Here is a 21,050-nt window from a genome sequence, read left to right on the forward strand (position 1 = left end):
GCAGCTTTCACAGGCAATCGTTGTAACATAAATTACTAGGTTAAGAGAAATTGTCAGAATCAAGGGGGTGATTAGTGTGGCAGTATTTTAAAACTGGTGATTGATGAAAATTGCTGTATTTAAGCCATGTTGATACCTCCAGATATTTTGGATCGGTCAAGTACACACTGGATATCTGGCAAGACCAAATTTCTGTATCGCTACATCCAACTCTACTGATATAGAAGCATTCAGGAACCAGCAGCCTAAAGTATGATTTCACCTTGGGACTGCTTTTGGTTAATACATTTACAAACTAAGGATCAAATTAATTTAGTACCATCCAGTATAATTTCCAGGAAACATGTTAAACTGCTGGATATGGACTTCTAAAAATTAGCTGTAAAACAGTCACAATACATCCAATAGTAGACTAGTTTCTCTCTCATTGCATTGTCAATATGCGTTCTCAGACATTTAACAAACAACCTATAAATTTGTCTGGTCTGACTCTATGCACCTTTCTTGGAATACCAGCACAATCTTTCTAAATGCATAAGCTCCTTGCAACCATTTTGTGGAGTATACTACAGTTATAAGAGTAAAACTCATTTTAGTGAACATTTGAGGCATTGAGTTTGTAGCTTTCTCTGTAAGAAATATTTAGTTTAGCCGTATGTTTGTCAAAGGTGCAGTATTTTGACACCTACTTACAGAAATAAGAGTCTGTCCTCCTTGTCGCATCTATTCCACCCATGTACGGAAATAGAGTGTAACATTTCACAGCTTCAAGGTAAGGAATACCACCAGATAGAAACTAAGCAACATAATGTGCTATGCAGGACAATTTTCATTTGTAAGTGTGAAACATTGCATGATCTCAGAGAATGTGGAGGTTAATGTGAGTAATGTCAAAATGAATGGGACCCAAGCCTTTTTAAGGCAGATGCCTCTACCTGAATCACTCCATTTATAATTAAATTTTCAAATCAAAGTTACTCTATGGGCACTTTTTTTTTTTTTCTTGAGGAAATGTCAAGTGCTTTTTTAAAACATTTTTGAAGACTTCTCAGCATCACTGCTCATCTGGAATGGAAAATCAAACAGGGGTGATGAGCAAGCTCTCAAACATGTAATAAGTGGAGATATGTGTGAACCCATATACAAAAATGCTTTATTCAATACTTTTCTTTGTCTCCTATTTTGTGGGATAGGTGGTTCCTGAAAGCAATGACCACAATAGTACTTACTGCTGGCAGAGGTATATTTAAAAAAAATTAAACAATCTATTAATCAATTCCTAATGAATATTCAGTATAATGACTCTCATTATCTTTTAGGATTTGGCTCAGAGATACAGATTTGTTTCATATTAATCCAAATATAACCTTTCAATGCTAAAAAAATTGGGCTACTGCTTACCTAAAGTGAGGTAATACATTTTGGAGAAGGATGTATTACATTGGACAGACCATCTCAGTAGAAAATTTTTGTACCAAACACTAACATATTTTAAAGGCAGAAATAGGATGAACACATGTGACTTTCCCAGACACTTAGAAGAACTCTCTGTACATTTGAAAAGCAACTCACATAAATTTAACTATGTCTAAGGAACCATAGAGGAAGATGCCCAGTATTTAAACCCTCAAATGCTTATCTGCAATTTTTCACAGTTCAGCACCTTCAGTTGTACAAACAAGCTATGCATAACCAAATCATCTGGATATGTCCATAGAGAGGAGTGGACAATGGCAAGTAGGCTTGGAAGGCTGGCATTCATCAGTGAAGAAGCTGGCCCTCTTTGTTTAAAAATCCTATGTTCAAACTCAGTGATTGTAATTAAATGGTTGTTATTTGTCAGTGGAGAGTCATCATCAGTTATAATTGCATTATAGCTGTTTTTTGAGTTTCCTTCTTAACTAATAATTTTGGCAACTGTGTCAGGAAATGTTTTTTTGTAGACTAGAAAACACAGTTACAGTTGAAAGCGTATTGCATTTATTCCAGTGGTGACAGTAAGAATAAGATGGCTTTCTTCCAAACTATTTGCCAAACACAACACGTTTGATTTGTCCCATCTTTTTCTTTTCCCCTTCTTTTTGTAATAGCAGCACATCGTCCCTGCAGACTTCTCCAACTAATGTTGTTGGACCATCTTTGTCAGCAATGCCTTGTGAGATAAGATTCTGTAAGCCTGCCTTGAGCACAATAGCTCAGGAAAGCTTTTTCTAAAAATACTATTCTACTTTTTAGATATCTTACATTCACTCATGTTGAATTAATTCTTTGCCTGATTTGTAGGAATCCCTGATCCCCAAAGTATTGATGAATGCATTTAATTTTTAACTCAGAAAAATCTTGCTCTGTAGCACCGATTAGCTGTGTAAACTTAGGCATATGTGAGGTTATGTAAGGTGAGGCAGTGGCATGTGTTCACACATCAGACTGGAGATCTGGTTTATGTTAGAATCATGATACAAATAAGTTTCAAAATCTGGACAGGTTTAGTTACACACAAAGACAGGTCTTATTAGGGTAAAGGGTGTATTTCTCTACTATTCATGTATGTGACATGTACCTTACTGTGACAAACTAGAACTGGGAAGAACAATGACAATTTCTTTTTTGTCCTAGGAAAAATACTTTCCTCATTTGAAGTAACTTGTTCTTCATAAAGCAACCATCTAAGCTGAGCATCTTTATGAAATTTCCTATTTTTTTTCTTTACAAAATGAAATAATAATTATTTGGGTTTATTGCTTGTTGATATTTAATAAATATCCTATCAAAATCATAAACAAACAAACTCTTGAATTTCTTAAAGTATACTTTTTCTACTGATTTCACAGTGACAGGCAGCAGTAGAAGGGAGAGTATACAGAATATTTTGTGCTTTTGTGCCACCAGCAAGTCCTTGGGAGGTCAGGTATAGAACATGACTATGATAATTCTAAACCAGCTCTGTAAGCTATCAAATCACATAAAATTCAGCTATACAGAAAGGGCCTAAAGGTATGTGTGAGATTTTCATTCTCTACAGAAAATCCTCACACATATCAGACTGTCAAAGAAGGGAACAATTGAAGACTATCTTTTAATAGGTACACCTGCACCTATAGAACTGAAAACAATGGGAACGGTTTACTTTTTTCTTCAGTATATTGATTGCTTTTTTTTTTTTTTTTCCTTTTATTTTTCTTCCTTCATAAGAGCTGTAGCATTTTGGGGGGAACAATTTAAACATAGCTGAGGTGTTTTTTTTTATGAGAAGAAAGAATATTTTCTGCAGTCCTCTCCTATATCCCATCCACAGCACCAAGCAAGACAGTGTGATACAGTTGTACTAAAGCATGGTCTGCAGGACTGTCTCTCCTAGCTCTTTAACCACAGAAAAAAAGCATTTTTGTTCAGGCTCAAGGCTTCTGTTGGTCTTTAAACAAAGGTCTCTAGATTGAGAATTTCTTTTCCCACTTGTGTGACCCTCCATAATATACAGCAGAGTACTTACCTTTCAGCCTCCTTGTCTCTTCCATGTGCAATCCTTGCATATACCTACCAAACAAAAACCATACAAAGCATGTACCAGCTGTCTCTCTTGCTGTTAAAACTTACTGCAATGATTAGTCAAGATGAAAACCCCAGCTGGCTCAGGTCCTCACATGAAGTCCAGGGTAAGATGTTCTTTGAAATTTCCAGGGCTTAGATGGATTGCCAGGGGCTCTTCCTCTGCATCTACATCTCTGAAGGCTACCATGTTACAGATGCACACTGCTTGATTTCCTCCTGGCATCATGGGATTATTCCAACTTATTTGAACAAAATTTGACAAATAATTACAAGAAGTGAAAAACCATTTGTATTGCAGGGTCAGTAGCTTGAATCAGCTTTGGCAGGGAGACTTCATCCTGCTCTAGAGGCTGGTAGTGCTGTCTCCCTGGAAATTAGAAAAATCACAGAATCATAGAATAATCATAGAATGGTTTGGGTTGGAGGGGACCTTAAATATCATCTTGTTCCAACCCCCATTTACAGGCAGGGACACCTCTCACTACACCAGGTTGCTCAGAGCCCCATCCAACCTGGCCTTGAATGCTTCCAGGGAGAGGGTATCCAAAACTTCTTTGGGCAAACTGCTCTCTCACCACCCTCACACTAAAGATTTTCTTCCTAATATCTAATCTAACTCTGCTCTCTTTCAGTTTAAGCCATTACCCTTTGTCCTCTTATTACAGGACTTACTAAAAAGTCCTTCTCCGTATTTCTTGTAATCCCCCTGGGAAGCTGCTATAAGGTCTCCTCAGAGCATCCTTGAGGCTGAACAACTGTAACCTCTTGATCCTCACAGGAGAGGTACTCAAGCCCTCTCATCATCTTCGTGGCCCTCCTCTGGACTTACTTCAGCTCCATATCCTCCTTTTGTTGGGGTTCCAGAACTGGATACAGTACTCCAATTACTCTAGATCATGACACCAGGGGCTGGAATCCAGAGGTCAATGAGTGCTGTAATTGGAACCTACGCGTAACTGTATGCATTTAGCATTAGGAATACTTGCAGAGGCACTGTGACAATTTGTGGAGGAAACCAATCTTGTCTCAGTGTAGAGCTTACTTCTCTTCTGCTGACCCCATTTCCATCCTTATCTGCTGTTTGACTCATGAGATAGGCTGAAAGGCTGTAGACCTATCTTCCCCCAGCCTTGATGATCTGCAGCTGCCGTTTGAAGCTGTGCTGCCACTGGCGACATGCAGCACAGCAGCTTTTGAGAGACTTAGATTGATAACAATCAGAAACCAGCTCGTGACAAGGAGTTACAGGGTAAGGTCTGTGTCACTCCCGTGACCTGTCCATGTTAGTACAATGTGAGCCAAACTGCAGTTCAGCTCAGACAAACGAGTAACATGGCTTAGACACCAAATATACCTGTTTCTTATTTATAGAAGGCATCTCTTTTTCTTTTAATAGATTTTTTAGGTACATGTGGTAAATGAAAAAAATTGCTTGATTTTAATGCTTTTAATGTTGTTTAATTATATTTAATGCTTTTAATCTTGTGGCATATGATTTTTACATTTTATCTGTACACAAAATTTGCTCCCCTTATTGACTGAGGACCCCATCTGTCAGTCACTCTGCTCTGAAAATCCCATTGATTTCAAATGGATTTGAAAGAAGAATTATAGCTCTAAAAGACAATTTTCAGTAGCTGGCAAAAGTTGGATAAAGTTGGATGTCGTGTGATTTCCAGTACAAATGATGTGATTCTTATATTTCTGACTGGGTAAAATAATGGGTGAAATTAAACTGACAATGCAAATAAGGGGAATAATATTTATCTGTGACCCTGTAACTAGAGCAGAGAGACTTGGTCTAGGAACATACTTTTTCTATGCAATAGGAGCCTTAGGCTGAATACCTGATCCCCTACCCAGGGTGGCAGTTCAGGGAACCCGTGAGTTTGCAAAGATGTCAGAGTTCAATGTTTCTGCTTGCTCTTTCCTTCCTCAAATTAAAAGATTTAATATCAGAACATTTTATTATTGCCACATTATTAGGAGGGGAACATCTGTGAGGAGAGCCCTCACAGGTACAATTTCAACATATATATATACACCTATGGAGTAATTCAATTTTTCTAGCATAGCATCTTTTTTTACTTGAGTGCTTTTTTATCCCCCAGCAAAATAAACTTGTATTAAATGTATTTTCATTCTGAGGGTTTCCCTCATACATGCCATTATTGTGCCAAGGGATGAAAAACTGTCTTATAGAGAAATGCATCTGGCACTGATCTGGTTAAAGTTGTTTTTCAGCCAGTGGTAATGCAACGACAAGCCTTTTAGAGAGATGATGAATGCAATTTAATGTCTTCGAACATGAATTTTTTGTGAGAAACCTAATTGACCAACGGAGACTACTTATATTAAAATACTCTGGAAATATAAACACCAGTCACAATTGTTAAATATCTGTTTTGCTTTTATTTGCTTACTCATGCCTTTATTCAACACTTGCTGCAGCAGTTTATCTAAAATTAGGTCCAAAGTCATTTAGGCAGACATACCTTATGTGAGAGATTCTGTAGAAGATTAAATCACAGTGACAGCCATTAGAAATTGCTGAAAGGAAAAACATTTCTGAAAAATTTTAGGTTGAACAATGGAACTTGTTAAAAGATTAAAAAAAACAACCCACCCTGTGTATAGATATTTGAAAGGAAATTACTTTCAGGTAATTACTGTGTATAAAAACTCAAGGCCCCGTGTAACTCCTGCATTGTATATATCATGAGTGCTTGTGTAATATGACAGATCTTGTCAAAAGATAATTTAAGCTATTTGGAGTTTCCCAAACATTGACCTCTTCAACTCTTGAGTTCACTACTACTCAGAAATAATTAATTAGCTAAGGACATGATGCACAGCTTACTCTGTTCTTAACTTTTTAGCTTTAGAAACATCAGTCTTTTCAGTGCCCTCTATATATCCTTTGGAAAGGCAGGCTTCTCTGGAGTGACGTTAAGTACCTCAGGAAATACTGGTTGAAGGAGCACCATCAAGCAGCTCAGAGCTAGAAGTGCAGGACTCTGCCCAGAGTAACTGAGCAAATAGTTTGTCCTCATTTGTTCTTATGGCAGTCTTTCTCCTGATTTTGGTCATTCATGTCACCTTTTCTCTGCCTGGCCTCATCTGCAGGAGGGGGTGTGCTGTGAAAGCAAAACTTCTGGGGAAATGGTTGCACACCATGGGTGCTGTTAGGTTATTATGGTCTTGTTGCATCCCTCCAGTTCCATTGCCAGGAATCTTCATTTCTGCTTCATGCATTGTTTGCATAGATTTTGTGTCTCTTGAATACTTTTATTGTAATTACAATAAAATAATTATGTTTTTCTTTTAATGTCTTCAGTTTTATACTAATTGTTTATACTAATTGTTTTTAGAACTGACTACATTGCAAACAATTAGGAAAAAAACTTATTATATTTTTATGATGTTTTGATATTACAAATTTATTTTCCATATAGGCCTCACAAGGTTTTTAAGTTGAAAATTAAAAGCCATTCTGCTCTCTCTTCAGGAGTATTAGTCTGATTTCCTAATTCTGGTCTGGTGAACAAGGAAGGCACAGACTGGAAGTTCTGTACAGGGCCAGGCCACCTAGAGGCCATATCGGTATAATCATCACACAAGATGACGGAGTCTAAGCTTCTTTTCACAAATAAACTTAGGTATCAGAGTGGCCCTGGTAAAGTAAGGAGAGATCTTGGTGTCCCCGCCTGCCAGGCTGTGGGATTTCTTTAGATCAAAGTGCCTGGAGCTTCTCAAGAGGTTCATATTCTCACAACTTCTCCTTCCAGAGGAGCATACAATATAATACAATATTTAGCTGTATTTTCAGCCAGTTTCTGAACTGGGACCTTACATCTCTGAGATCTCTGAGGCATTGCATGTATTTAAGTCTCTGCAGAGCTGTGCTTAATCCCTGCATTGCTCTGCTTAGACTATTCCCTTGGTAACACCTAGTCCACTTCCCTAGGTAACACCTAGTCCAACCCTGATGCACGCTGTTGGATGTCTGGGTCATGATACATTTAATGTATTTGACCCTTCTCTTTGTTGTTTCCATTTTGCTTAACAGGAATTCACAATGCTCTTAATTTTGGTGACACTGGTCTGAATTTTTCCTTTCCTAAATAGCAATTAGGACAGTTAGAACAATTTAGATTCAATAGGTACTGTCCTATAACTTACTAGGACCAAGAACAAATGTGATCTAGTAGAGCAGAATTTTAAGAACCTTTCAAAGTTTTCAGAAACTTTCTTGAGTTAGTCTGGGATGGGACCAGGCTTCCTGGAGACGGAGAAGCCAGTGGCAGGGTGGGGAGACCTGATTCTGGTGGGGAAACTCGTGAGAGAGACAGAAAGCTGAGGTGGGGGGTGCAGGGTGCGTGTCCCAGAGCCACCACAAAATTTCAAAGTGGCCATAGGTTTTGCAGAGGGATGTGTGGGTGTGACTGAGCCCGAGAGGAGGAGGAGGAGCGGCAGCGACAAAAAGCTCTTCAAACAGTTTTCTTCAGCCAGAGGGACGATCATAGCCGAAAGCCACAGAGAGACAGGATGTGGGAACTCAGACCAAGCCTCCATGCAAACAGGTGGCCCTGCAGGTCTCCTGCTGCATCAAATATCTGAGCCCGGCACTTGTGCTGGAGTTAAGTCAGACACATCGCTTGTGTGCGATGTGATCAAATAAATGATCTGCTGAGGGAGGTGGTGGAACTGAGGAAGGAGTCACAGAGATAGAGAACCATCAGAGAGTGCCAGAGTGAAATAGATTGGTGAAGCCACACCCTGAGGCAAAGGCAGCAGGAAGAGGTTATACAAGAAGTGGTGGATCCCCACCCCTCCTGTCACCAGGTGGAAAGAGGGGACCTAAGGGAAAGGGGAGAATGGAGAGCTCCTGGCCCTCCTAACCCCCCCAGTTGGCCTTGAGAAATAGGTATGATGCTTTGGAAACTGAGGGTCAGGAAAATGAAGATAGAGATGAAGATACACCTAGTGAGTTTCTGAGTGCCTGTCACGCATACTCTTGCCTTAGGACTTCTGCAATTAAGCAGAAAAGGAGGGTAATGGTAAGGTGGCTCTCTTCTGAGGGGAACAGAGGGGCACATTTGTTGACCAGACACATCTCACAGGGAAGTCTGCTGCATCCCTGGGGCTCTGGTTAAGGATTCAAAAAGAAAGCTCTCTGGTCTGTGCAGCCCCCTGATTATTATGCTTTGGTAGTTATGCCTGATTGGCAACGATGAGGTTGCAGAGAGAAGTCCAAAAGTAATTCAAAAGAACTTCAAGACAGTAGGGTGACTGGCTGAAGGCTTGGGTATGCAGGTGTTTTCATCAGCCCTCAAGTGGTAGGGAAAAATACTGAAAGAGGATGTAAAAGACACCTGATTAACATGTGGCTCAGAGGCTGGTACCACCATCTAAATTTTGGGTTCTCTGATTATGGGGAAGGCTATATGGCACCAGATCTTCTGGCAACAGATGGAGTAATCTGTCTCAAAGGGGGAAAAGGATCTTCACACAGGAGTTTGTGGGGCTTGTTGAAAAGGCTTTAAACTAGGCTTGAAGAGGGAAGGGGGTAAAATCAGGCTCACCAGAGATGAACATGAGGACTGCCTTCTGTCTGCCATCCCACTTGAGGTGGAAAATGGTGATAAATGTTACAACAAAAGCACAGGTCACTAATGCGTTAGTAGCCATGGAAATGGCTGGGAATGGTCAGATACCAAAAGTGAAAACTAATTGCTTGACTCCCTCTCTGAAATACTTATATACTAATGCATGGAGTATGCAGAATAAGCAGGAGGAGTTAGAGATCTGTGTTAGGTTGCATGGCTATGATATAACCACTATGATATAATCACTGAAATGTGGTGGGATAGTTTTATGTGCGAGATCAACTGCAATGCATTGAGTTCTATCCAGGGGGGGAGGTTGAAAGCTTGTGGGTAAGAATTAAGGGACATGCAAATGCACTGCTGTGCGTGTCTACTATAAGACCCCCCAGGGCCGAGAAGAAGATGTTGTTAAGGCCTTCTACAGTCAACTGGAAGTAGCCTCTAGATCACACTCCGTAGTGCTTATGGGTGACTTTAGTCAGCCTGGTATTTTTTTGAAAGTTGACACAACTAAGCATATTCAGTCCACTGCTGGACCTTATATTAACGAATAAAGAAGGTCTGGTTAGGTTGGGAACAGCCTTGGTGACAGTGATCACGTCGTGGTGGAGTTTAGTATTTTACAGGGAAGAAGAAGGGCAATAAGTAGGATGGCAACCCTGCATTTCTGTGTGGCTAATTTTGTACTCTAAAGATTTCCTTGCAGGAATCCCATGGGCTAAGATTCTGAAAGGAAAGGGAGACCAAGAAAGTTGGCCAGCTTTTGAATACCACTTTCTTCAAGCCCAAAATGGGTGCATTGCTTTGAGTGAAAAATCAGGTAGAGGTGGTAAGATACCTGCATGGACAAGAAAGTCTTGAGGAAGAAAGAAATGTACAGTCCCTGGAAGAAGGGACTTGTCTCTTGAGACGATTATAGGGATCTTGTCAGAGTATGCAGGAAGGCAACACGAGAGGCCAAAGCCCTCTTAGAACTAAAACTGGGAAAGGAAGTAAAAAGGAACAAGGAGACCTTCTTCAAATATATCAGTAGTAAAAGGAAGAACAAGGAAAATGTGTGTCCACTGCTGAATGAGATGGGAGCCCTGATAACTGGGGATGCAGAGAAGGCAGTGTTGCTGAATACCTTCTTTGCTTCAGTCTTTACTCCTAAGAACAAGACTTGTGAACTCCAGCCCCCAGACACAGGAGAGAAAGCCTGGAGGAGAGAAAGCCTAGTCTCTACTAGTCAATGAAGACTGGGTTAGAGATCAGTTACACAAATTGAATATACACATGTCCATGGGCCCTGATGAGATGTACCCAAGAGTGTTGAGAAGCTGGCTGATGTCATCACCCTACCACTCTCTGTCACTTTCAAGAGATTATGACAAACAGGAGAGCTGCCTAAGGGCTGGAGTTCCAGTGTTCCTCCAGTCTACAAAAAGGGCAAGCAGGAAGATCCAGGCAATTACAGACCAGTCAGCCTCACTTCCATCCCTGGAAAAATGATGTGTGAAAAGTGATGGAGTAGCTCATTCTGGAGGTCATCTCTAAGCACATGGAAGAGAAGGTTATCAGGAGTAGCATGGATTTACCAAGGGGAAATCAAACTTGACAAATTTGATAGCCTTCTATGATGTTGTAACTGAATGGAAGATGCAGGAAGACCAGTGGATGTAGTCTACCTTGACCTTAGCAAGGCTTTTGACACAGTCTCCCATAACATCCTTTTGAGCAAGCTCAGGTAATATGGGATAGAAGAATGGATTAAGGGCTGGATGCACAATAGAGCCCAAAGAGTGATCAATGGTGCAGAGTCCAGCTGGAGACCTGTGACCAGTGGAGTCCTCCGGGGACCGGTGCTGAGTCCAATCCTGTTCAACATCTTTATCGATGACCTTGATGATGAGACAGAGTGTCTTCTCAGCATGTTTGATGATGACACAGAACTGGGAGGACTGTCTGATTCACCTGAAGGCCGTACAAGCATTCAGCAAGATTTGGACAGACTGGAGTGCTGGGCCAAGATGAACCTAATGAAGTTCAACAAGAACAAATGCAGACTCCTGCATTTGGGAAGGAATAACAAAATGAACCACAGGTTAGGAGGTGATCTGCTAGAGAGCAGCCCCAAGGAGAAGGCCCTTGAAGTCCTGGTGGACAGTAAGTTATGCATGGGATAGCAATGTGCCCTTGTGGCCAAGAAACCCAATGACCAATGGTATCCTGGGGTCCACTAAGAAGAGAGTGTCCAGCAGATAAAGGGAGCTTCTCCTCCCCTTCTATTCTGCCCTAGTGAGACCTCACCAAAGTATTGCATTCAGTTCTGGGAATCCCCGTTCAATAGCGACAGGGATTTACTTGTGAGAGTTCAACAGGAGTCTATGAGGACGATTATGGGACTGGAAGACCTGCCTTATGAAGAAAGGTTGAGATATTTGAGGCTTTTTAGTCTGGAGAGGAAGAGACTGAGAGGAGATCTAATGAATGTGTATAAATATATGGGGGTGGGTGTCAGGAAGGAAGGGACAACCTCTTCTCACTTGTGCCCTGTGGTAGGATGAGGAGCAACATATTCAAGAGCACAGGACGTTCCACCTCACCGTGAGAAAGCATTTAATTACTGCAAGGGTCACAGTCCCCTGGAACAGGTTCCCCAGTGAGGTTGTGGAGTCTCCTATGGAGACTTTCAAGACCCAGCTGGTTGCATTTCTGAGTGACCTGCCCTGATTTTTGTCTAGCCCTGGAAGGGGGGTTGGACTTGAAGGTCTTCAGAGATCACTTCCAACCCCTACATTCTGTGATTCTATGAAATTATTTTGATATATATTTTCCATTTGACTGTGTCTTTCTTGTACCTGAAAAAATATGCCTAAAATAATAAACCTTTTCAAAGTGTTAAGGTGTGTTTTGTACATATTATTACTGTGCCTTATGTGCCATATCTTGCAAATATTAATTTGCACATGAAATAAAATTTGTAATGGTTTTGGGTTTTATTTTTTCTTCAGCTAAGTGGGAATCATAATCCAAAATCAATATGTATTTTACAATACATAGAAAAAACTTCTTTGTGAACTGTGGAATATTTATGTTTGCTTGTTTTTATGTACAATACGTATAACATTTTTGATTATAACTGTGATATAAGTGCCATTTTTTAAAGGAGTTGCTATTAATTATGTTAGCATTTTGTTTATATAACTTGTGTATTCTAGGACAGGAATTGCTATCCACCCACTACATTTAACCTTTTTAGCAAGTAAATTTAAAATTTATTTTTAAACACATTTAAAGGACAGCTCTAAATAAGGTAGCAGAACACCTTTGCCACTCGGTAGTTTTACTTATTCACACTTTGTAATTTTTACTCTTCTTTTCAGCCTTCTGCATCTGCATTATAGCTTTTCTCAGAGAGATTTAGAGTCTGATATATGTTCAGTACTGCAATATGTGTTCTCTCTCCTGCAACAATTCCAACTCTGTCTTTTCAATATTTTTTTTCCTCTAGTGACTTGCCTGAACATTTCATATCCACACCTGTATTTAAGACTCTGCTTCAACTTTGAAATCTGTTCTTGTATTTTTACATATTGCATTCGGTTGTCTGTGAGCAATGGACATTTATGAAATGGGGACTTCTTCAGTTTTCAGAATAACCTAATGGTATTTTTGAAACGTAGTCTTCTCACAAATTCATCTTCTTTTATTTTTTTTTTTTTCCTGAGGTAGTTTCAATCCTTTGATGTCAAATTTTATTTTCCATTAAATATAGTGGTTCTGCTGAAAGGCTGACCACTGCTAAAATCTGTACCTTCTTTCATTGTGCTCCTGCTCTCACATTCAAATTAGGTTTTGTATTGTCATCTTTTTACTTTTCTGATTTTTTCAGGTTATTTCTGTGGTCTCAATGCTTGCAAAAAAGTTTCCCCCTCTAAAATCACCATCTAATCTTTTGCAGCCTGGCATCACCATATTCTTTTTCTAAACCTAATCTGAGAAGAAAATCTAATGCTCCTTTTTTTTTCTTAGCTGTGCACTTCTTACAGATTTTTAATTACTTCTAGTACCTGCTGCAGTCTGATCTCAGGTTAAAGATTTGTCAAACAATAGCCTATTTGTCTAAATAGACAATAGTCTATTTGTCTCAGCAGTCTCAAATATATATTAAAGGAATCCACTTCTTGGATTAGGATGCTTGTTAAATTTCAGTAACATAATATGTTGCCTTAGTCTTTCTCATTCAGCTGTTGATTCTTTATTTAATCTCACAATCTGCAATATTAAAGTGAGGAAACCTATCTTATTCCATTGTTCTTTTCAGGGTTTCCCCTTCACAAAGTTAATATTATCTAGCTTGAACCGTCTCGGGTTGTTTTTTTGGTTTGGTTTGGTTTGGTTTGGCTTGGTTTTTTGTTTTGTTTTGTTTTGTTATTTGTTTTTTCAGACCTTCCGTTCTGCTATAACTACAGTGACTGAAAGGAACTGTCTCAGAGATTACACTCTAAGATAACAATTCTACATGATGGGTCTGGGTCAAGTATCAAGTGTCCCAAAACTACCAAAGATTTCTCCAGCATCCAGATATGATTTAATAATGTGTTAATTTTTATAGTTTTACCACAACCCCTTTAAATTATCTACATTGTGTTCTAACCAAATCTAATAATTGTCTGATGCAGTTACAGTTAATTGGTAGAAGCTAATAACACAGACTCAATCTTCTAATATCATATCTGCAGCAGGTGTTACAGCTGCCTCCCTTTAATCCTACACTCTTTAAGCCTACCAGGAAAAGCCGCCTAGTACCAGAAAGACTTTGTTTCAATGACCACCTTTTCTGAAGATTTTCAGACTTTTGTGTTCTAATGATGAGGAGTAAGATGACAAGATCAGTCTCGTTATCTTTGCCTTAGCATCATGATAAGAGAGAAATATGGAGTTTAGTTAGGAAGACTGCAAACATATTCACCCGTCTCTGAATTTACTGGACAATATCAAGACATTCTGATTTCACCAAGCTGAGTCTGTTTTCCTGTTCCGGTAATTGCTGAATGATCTCCCTGCCCTCATCTCGACTCCTGAGTTTTTTGTTGTATTTTCTCTCTCCTGACCAGTTCAAGAGGGGACTGTTAGAGTGGCTTTGGTGGGCACCTGGCATCCAGCCAGGGTCAAGATTCCCCACACATTTAAAATTATATTTATCTGAGGAAGCAGAAACGTTTCTGCAGGCAACAATTTTAAGAATTTTATGGAAGAACCAGAAGAATTAATAGATTTTTCCCACCTTCAAATTAAGTAGAAAAATAGTAACCCTCATTCAGGCTTATACCAGAGAGCACTGTGATTTTGTAAACTTCACTTTGTGAAGCCTGAATTCTTGGTTAAATCTTGGTTAAATTATTTCCTTCCTGGAAGGAAAAAAAATCAATTCAAGAAATAGTTTTGCAATGTTGCATACTTAATTAGGAGTTGAAGTAATAGCAACATTAGCCGTTTCTCCTTTATTTTGAGAAGAAATGTGTGCACTCAAACTCTGCAGTCCTGTCATCATCAGCCTAACTACCTAGTGCTTCACTCTTCAGGGAAGTGGGAATTTTCTACTGGATTGTTGTCTGTGTGTTTTCTTGCATTTCCTCTGGCTTTTCTGTTTTGCATCGCAGCCAAGCTGCCTATGAAGCCTAGGGAACTGACAGTAGAAGAAAGAGTCCTACAGCCTGGACTTAATTTCATTCTAAGTGCAGTAAAGAATAAGGCTGCACTGTTGTTTTGCCTTTGTTCTGCCTTCTTCCCTCTTACTTCTTGCGTCAGCCTTATTTGAGTTTTCAAGGATCTTTTTTTTCTTGAGGAAAAAGACTCTCAATGTGGCAAAAATAGACAAAATTCTTGCAAATTAATCTCCAAAAAGGAAACAATTTCTGCCTATTAAACTCTTCAACTCTTGCTATATCAGAGGCTCTGAAGCTTGCAGTATTACATTCAGTGTAAACTCTAACTTTTTGTTCAAGGAAAGTCACAGATGACTGAAAATAATAAAACAATTTAAAAAGTCCAAAGTAAAGGCCTTTTGCCTTAATTTTCAAATCCTCACTTCTGATGAAAGGAAATTTGATTTGCAAAAAGATTTCTTCAAACTTATTACAGTGCATACATGTTTGCGGTCAGTTGACTTTTCATGGAAAAAATGCATTTCCATTTTTTCCTCCAACTTTCTAAATTCAGTTTGAATTTTAGAAAAATAATGTAATCCAGACTTAAAAATGTCTAATATGAAGTAGTTTCAAATAAAAGTAAAAAACCTACCAGGTTAAAACTAAGGAACTACAATTTCCTAGTATACCTCTCCATTTTAGACATTTCTATGCATTTTCATTAACACACTGTTCTTCAAGTTCAGTCTGATCTGTGGGAAATTTCCATCAGTACATACTGTGTGTAATAGATGAGACAGTGAGCAGTGATGTCACTTCAAAAAATGATTGATTAAGAGGCAGGGGGTGGGAAGATATTAAATGGGTCAGTAGACAAGTTCTTCTCTCCTTAATTAGCAGTATTTACTGAAAACAAAGGGAGTTTTGTGACAGAGGGGATGAGGTTTGGTGGTCTGGCCAAAGCTGTACTCTGAGTGCATCCTTTAAATCTCTTCATTAGCTGGAGGAAGTTCAGAGGTTTTTGTCTACTGTTTCCTTTTATCAGCAAATATACAACCATGACCCTTGATTTAAACAGATAGTAGATCTTGATTTAAAGAGTTGGAAGTCTGCTGAAGACAAAATTTTGAAGTATAATTAAGCAATATCAGTGAAAAAAACTCCCCAGGGATAAGTTGTAGGTTAGAAGCAGCTGATGACTTAAGATACTGAACTTTTAAGGAGTGTTTGTGCTGTTTGGAATAGCTGTGTGCCTGCAAGGGAAGGGAGAGATATTCCAGAAACAATATGGTTTGCTACAGTTTCTCCTTTTGTGTCTCTGTGGCCCTTGTAGGGGTCTTCCCTCTGCCTCCCCTAGTCCTGCTTTGGGCTCATGCTCAGTCCTTTATCTTTGACGTAACAAGACTGAAGAGGTCTCAGGAGTTTCTAAGATCAGGTTTGAAATTAAAAAGTGAATACAAAGAGTATCTCTCTAGGGATAAAATCTAAGAATTCTTCTTGTCCACAGAGACACCTTACCAGCTCAAAAAAGATAATTTGTGAAATATCATATTTTTATGTAGAAATCAGAGGACTCCAAACTGCAACAAGGAACCCAGGCCTTTATGCAAAGTTTTCTAAATTTCTGTGCTGTTTCGTGACTCAATTTTAATATAGGTCACAATCAACAGAGTTGTTAGCCATGACATTTGGCATAAAGACATAGACTGAATACAGAACAACTCAAAATGCATAATATTTAATTTGAAAAGAGATCCCCCCATGATAACTTTAAATCATGTTTGCTTAAGATTTTGATATTGGCTATGTAACTGCCAAGAACTTGCTGCCAAAATGGTTGTTTCAGACCGAAGGGAACATTTCTGGTTAAAAAGAAATTTTATTTCGTACTATTGAACTGTTAGAGCCAGACTGAATATTGATTAGTTGTCTAAAAGGTTTTTTAGGACTCCTATTTTTTCATCACAGAGATGACAGAGAGAGATGGAGAGGATCAGCCTGCTAGATGGAGTGTCCAGAGATGTTGACAGGTTCAAAATCAATATGCTATTTCTCATTCTTAAATATGGCCCAGAAAAGGCAATGTATTATCAATAAACTTTCGGATGTAGAAGAAAGTAGATAAAGATTAACTTCTACTGGTGTTACAGTAGAAGTATCCATACTGTGGATACAGGGAGTATCCACATAGCACCAGCACACAGCCATGCAGAGAGACAGCTCTGTGACCTCTGGATAATACTGGATAATGTAAAGGCACCAGCGCGGTGTGATAACCCCTCAGCTCATTGGCGGCGTGGTGGAGCTGAGTGCGTTGCAGCAGTTTGCTGTCACCCTATTGTCTGTCTGCTGCCCAGGATACTCAAAGCCAGCTCATTTAGACACCCTTTAAAACCTCCATGCCTGTTCGAGACAGTTGTGTATTAATAGTTCTATTTACATATGCTTGGGCGAAGCTCCCTCTAAACATCTGTGAAGCTACAACATTGACCTTCTTCAAATCCCTTATTAGAGCTCTCCTTTGCCTACAAAAACCAAAAAATTTGTCAACAGTTAATCTCTGGTTGTGCTGAGATAACTGCTTCTCACATTGTCTTGGGCATCCCTCACACTTCCCCTCTGCATCTCTCTTTTGGTTTGTGTTAGGGATCATGGTCTCTGGGGCTAATGAATACCTTTTCGTTTGATGTCAACTGCTTGGTTCACTAAATTAAACCCTTGAAGGAAAAAGTTTGCTGAAAAAAATGAGATATTTAAGCGAGTGCCAGAAGGAGAAGTGCCAGAAAAATCAGAGAAGATGCCTTAGAGAACTAATTCTGAATAGTCAACTGAGAAAAAATAACTAAGAGGCAAAACAACTAGTGTAAATAAGGTCCTTTCAGAGAAAGAATATACAAAGGACTAGCATATATACTAGTATATATATATATGATATATATATAATATAACTAGTATATTTCTAGTAGAAAAAAAAACAGAAAGAAGAAATAATGGCTAGCAATTAGAAATAAAATTTGTGTTAGTTTTTAATAGGCAGGGTGGTTAACCACTTGAACAAAGTGGTGAAAAGTTGAAAAGTTTCTGTCTCTTGGCATTGAGAGAATAGTGCTGCTCAGAATTGTCTGCATTGCCCAACACAGGTCATGCACTGCTGGAATCCACTTATCTACAGCAGTTAGTGATACGTAATGGGTCAGTCCAGAAGATCGCCTCTGGTCTCTTCTAGCTTTAATGAGTTTGCAAGATGTGGGCAACAACATGGTGAGGACTTCAAAGATGCTAGGTTCACTTAAATGGCTTTCCAGTGTATGAGTTGCAAAGCAAATTGCCTAACTGCAGTTTTCCTTACCTGTTTAAAGTAGCTGAGTTTGCTTGTTTTCTGAGTTCAGGTGAAGTATTTGCTACATAATATAACCAACATATCTGTGATGAGGAGAGAGTAAAATAAAAATAGTTTATTAGTTTACAAGGAAAAAACCAAATACCAGTGTTGTTCTAAATTATTTACAGGTTCTACTAGTTCTACTAGAAGAAGCTTTGCCAAGTGCAAATGAGCCAACTGTTAGGACTTTTATCTGTCAAAAACAATATCTAGAAGTGTAGTCAAATTTTAATTTTAAACAGTTTAAATAGTTTCTCCTACAGATAAGGAGAACAGTTTACACCAGCCTCCCTGTGCAGATTATTTTATTTTAATATTTAAACAAACCTGGAGTAAAATTCCTTCACAAGGCTTCTCTTTTTCCGTTTCTTCTGTTGCTTATAGGTAGTACCAGTCTACTGCTTTAAATAGTCAATGCCACAGATATTTTTAAAGCCCAATTTATGTGCAGAGGACATCCTGCCATGTCTTCATGCATATTGTGTGAGAGCTTTGATCGCATCACTGAACTATTTAATAAAGCAGTGACCTTACCAGTGGTATACATTCACATTATAAGTTCAGAATTAAAAGATCTACAAAGGCAATGAGAAAATGGTTGTTTCAGCTTACACACTGAATTCTCTAGGGGCATCAACATGCAGCAGTGATAGTACAGGTGGGAAATTCCCACATTTCCTCTTTGGAGCTTGTAATATGTTTTGTCAGATACAGTCCAATTGTAGCAAAATAAAACAGTATATATTTAAGCCACACACTCAGTGAAAAACACCAACGTAATACTGTATTTCAGTGATTCTAATACCTTTTCTCACCATCTTTTACTGTGAGGAAAGAAGGAAAATATGTCCAGGACACAATTTGTTTGTTTGTTTGTTTGGGGGTTTTTTGGGTTTGTTTTTTTTTTTGTGTTTGATGCTTTACCAATGGAGCACAGACATGTAGAAGAATCTAAGAACATAACTGAGATTGAGACAAACAGGAATAAAAGACTTTTACAAAATAAAGTTGCTCCTGACATAAATTACTAGACTAAAAATGTCAAGTCCTTTCTCTCTGAGTTATATAAGGCTTGAATTTCACTTAACTAGGCAGTGCTCCTCACTTCTGCTTTCAGTCAAACTAATCTATAGTAGTTGCAACTGTTATTTTGCTTATGCACTAAAAAAATACAGCTTGAATCAGATTCTAGATAAACTGTGGATAAGTGACAAAAATACTTAGCAAATTTAGGCAAATTAATTGCAGAAAAGTAATGGGTTATAGATTATAAAATAAAATGAGACTGAGTATGTAAAGTTTTTATATTATTTTTCTTAATTTATTACTTCTTGCTGTTCAAGTAGAAGGCACAATAATTTCCCTATAAACATGGTGATCAATATTTAGATAAAAAACAAATACAGTTTGATCAAAATTTATAAGGCTATAAAATAGGTTTGAATAAAAAGTTGAGAAATTGAAATAGTAAACAAGAACTGTCACAGTAATTACCCACAGGCTGAAGACTGCTTCCTTCCATATTCCCCAAACTAATAAAATACACTTTTGTTCAGAATACAGAGTAGGGTTTGTATTGATTAATCGTCTAGGGTTTTCATTTGTCATTACAATTAAGGCTTTTGGATAAGCCAGCTCTTTGTTAAATAACACAAAATGGTGATAGGCCCCAAAAGATTGATTTAATGGAAATGATTTACCTAAGCCTTTGTCTGATTGACCTGCCCCACAATCTCACTGTGGGTCTCTACTTTTCTTCCTGCTCAGGTTTGTACTTGCAGATGAGCTGAGAACTACCAAATACCTCAGTCCCTTTGAACAGTGTTTAAAGTGCTTTCATCAGAGAGAAGGAACTCTAGGAACAATGAAGTGAATAGAGCAGAGTTTTCTTTTCTAGTTTTTACTGCTATGGGCTTTACCACTTGAAAACAATTTTTGTATCTTCTTGAAGGAGTTCTGCCTTTGTATTAAAAATAATACAAATATTTAAAATATTATATTTCCGAAGCTTGTCTGGTGCTGGCTGCCAATTTATGGTCTTTATGTTCTTATTCAACAACTACCTGCTTGATTCAATTATCTCTTTGTATGTTGTCAGATGTGTTCTTTTTCTTCCTCTACAACATTCCTCTCAGTAACTTTTGAGTGATACTACGATAGAAAAAGGGATTCTCCTATACAAAAATTGGGCACAGCTGACTTCAAAGAGCCTGATTTGATATTTTAAAAAGCATTTAGAAAATGATTGCTAACCTTTGGAAGGTTAAACATTTGTTGTTTGAAAAGTCAGGTTGTACTGGCCTGAGAAGCTGACCAAATCTTAAGAAGAGAATTGCAATATGAGGCAAATCACAAGACTAATAAAGGAGAAAGCATCGACATAAAAACAGGCTATGTGTTGTTGATAAAGCAATTGCTGGATTATCAAATTGTCTCCAGCTTTTACTTTAAAATAAAATCTTTTAAGATGGGATGAAATTCTAATCATCCTCAAGTTCTGAGCAGTTCCTACTCAAATCACCTCTCCCCATATCTGGCAGAATTTGTCACTTTCTTTTCAAGTAAAGCTGGGAACACTACTTCACCCAAGGCAGAGATTCCTGTTTAGAAAATAGGATTTTTTTATCTTCCTTTCAACCAGTAATAGTTAGAGGTAACTCTCCTTGATGTCCCAGAGTACAGCATGAAGTCCATTACCTGTGTTAATTTTGCTCGTTTTAAGCCTACCACCATTTCAGCAACCATGATTAAACCATCCAGACTTAGGAGGCTATTTTTATTACATTTGTATTATACAGAAATAAAAAAAATTCAATTTAATCCAGGACAATTTTATTCTCTTTTGAATACCATATAAGTATATATAAAAAAATATGT

Source organism: Heliangelus exortis, chromosome 1 (assembly GCF_036169615.1).
Source record: "Heliangelus exortis chromosome 1, bHelExo1.hap1, whole genome shotgun sequence".
NCBI classification, from domain to species: domain Eukaryota; kingdom Metazoa; phylum Chordata; class Aves; order Apodiformes; family Trochilidae; genus Heliangelus; species Heliangelus exortis.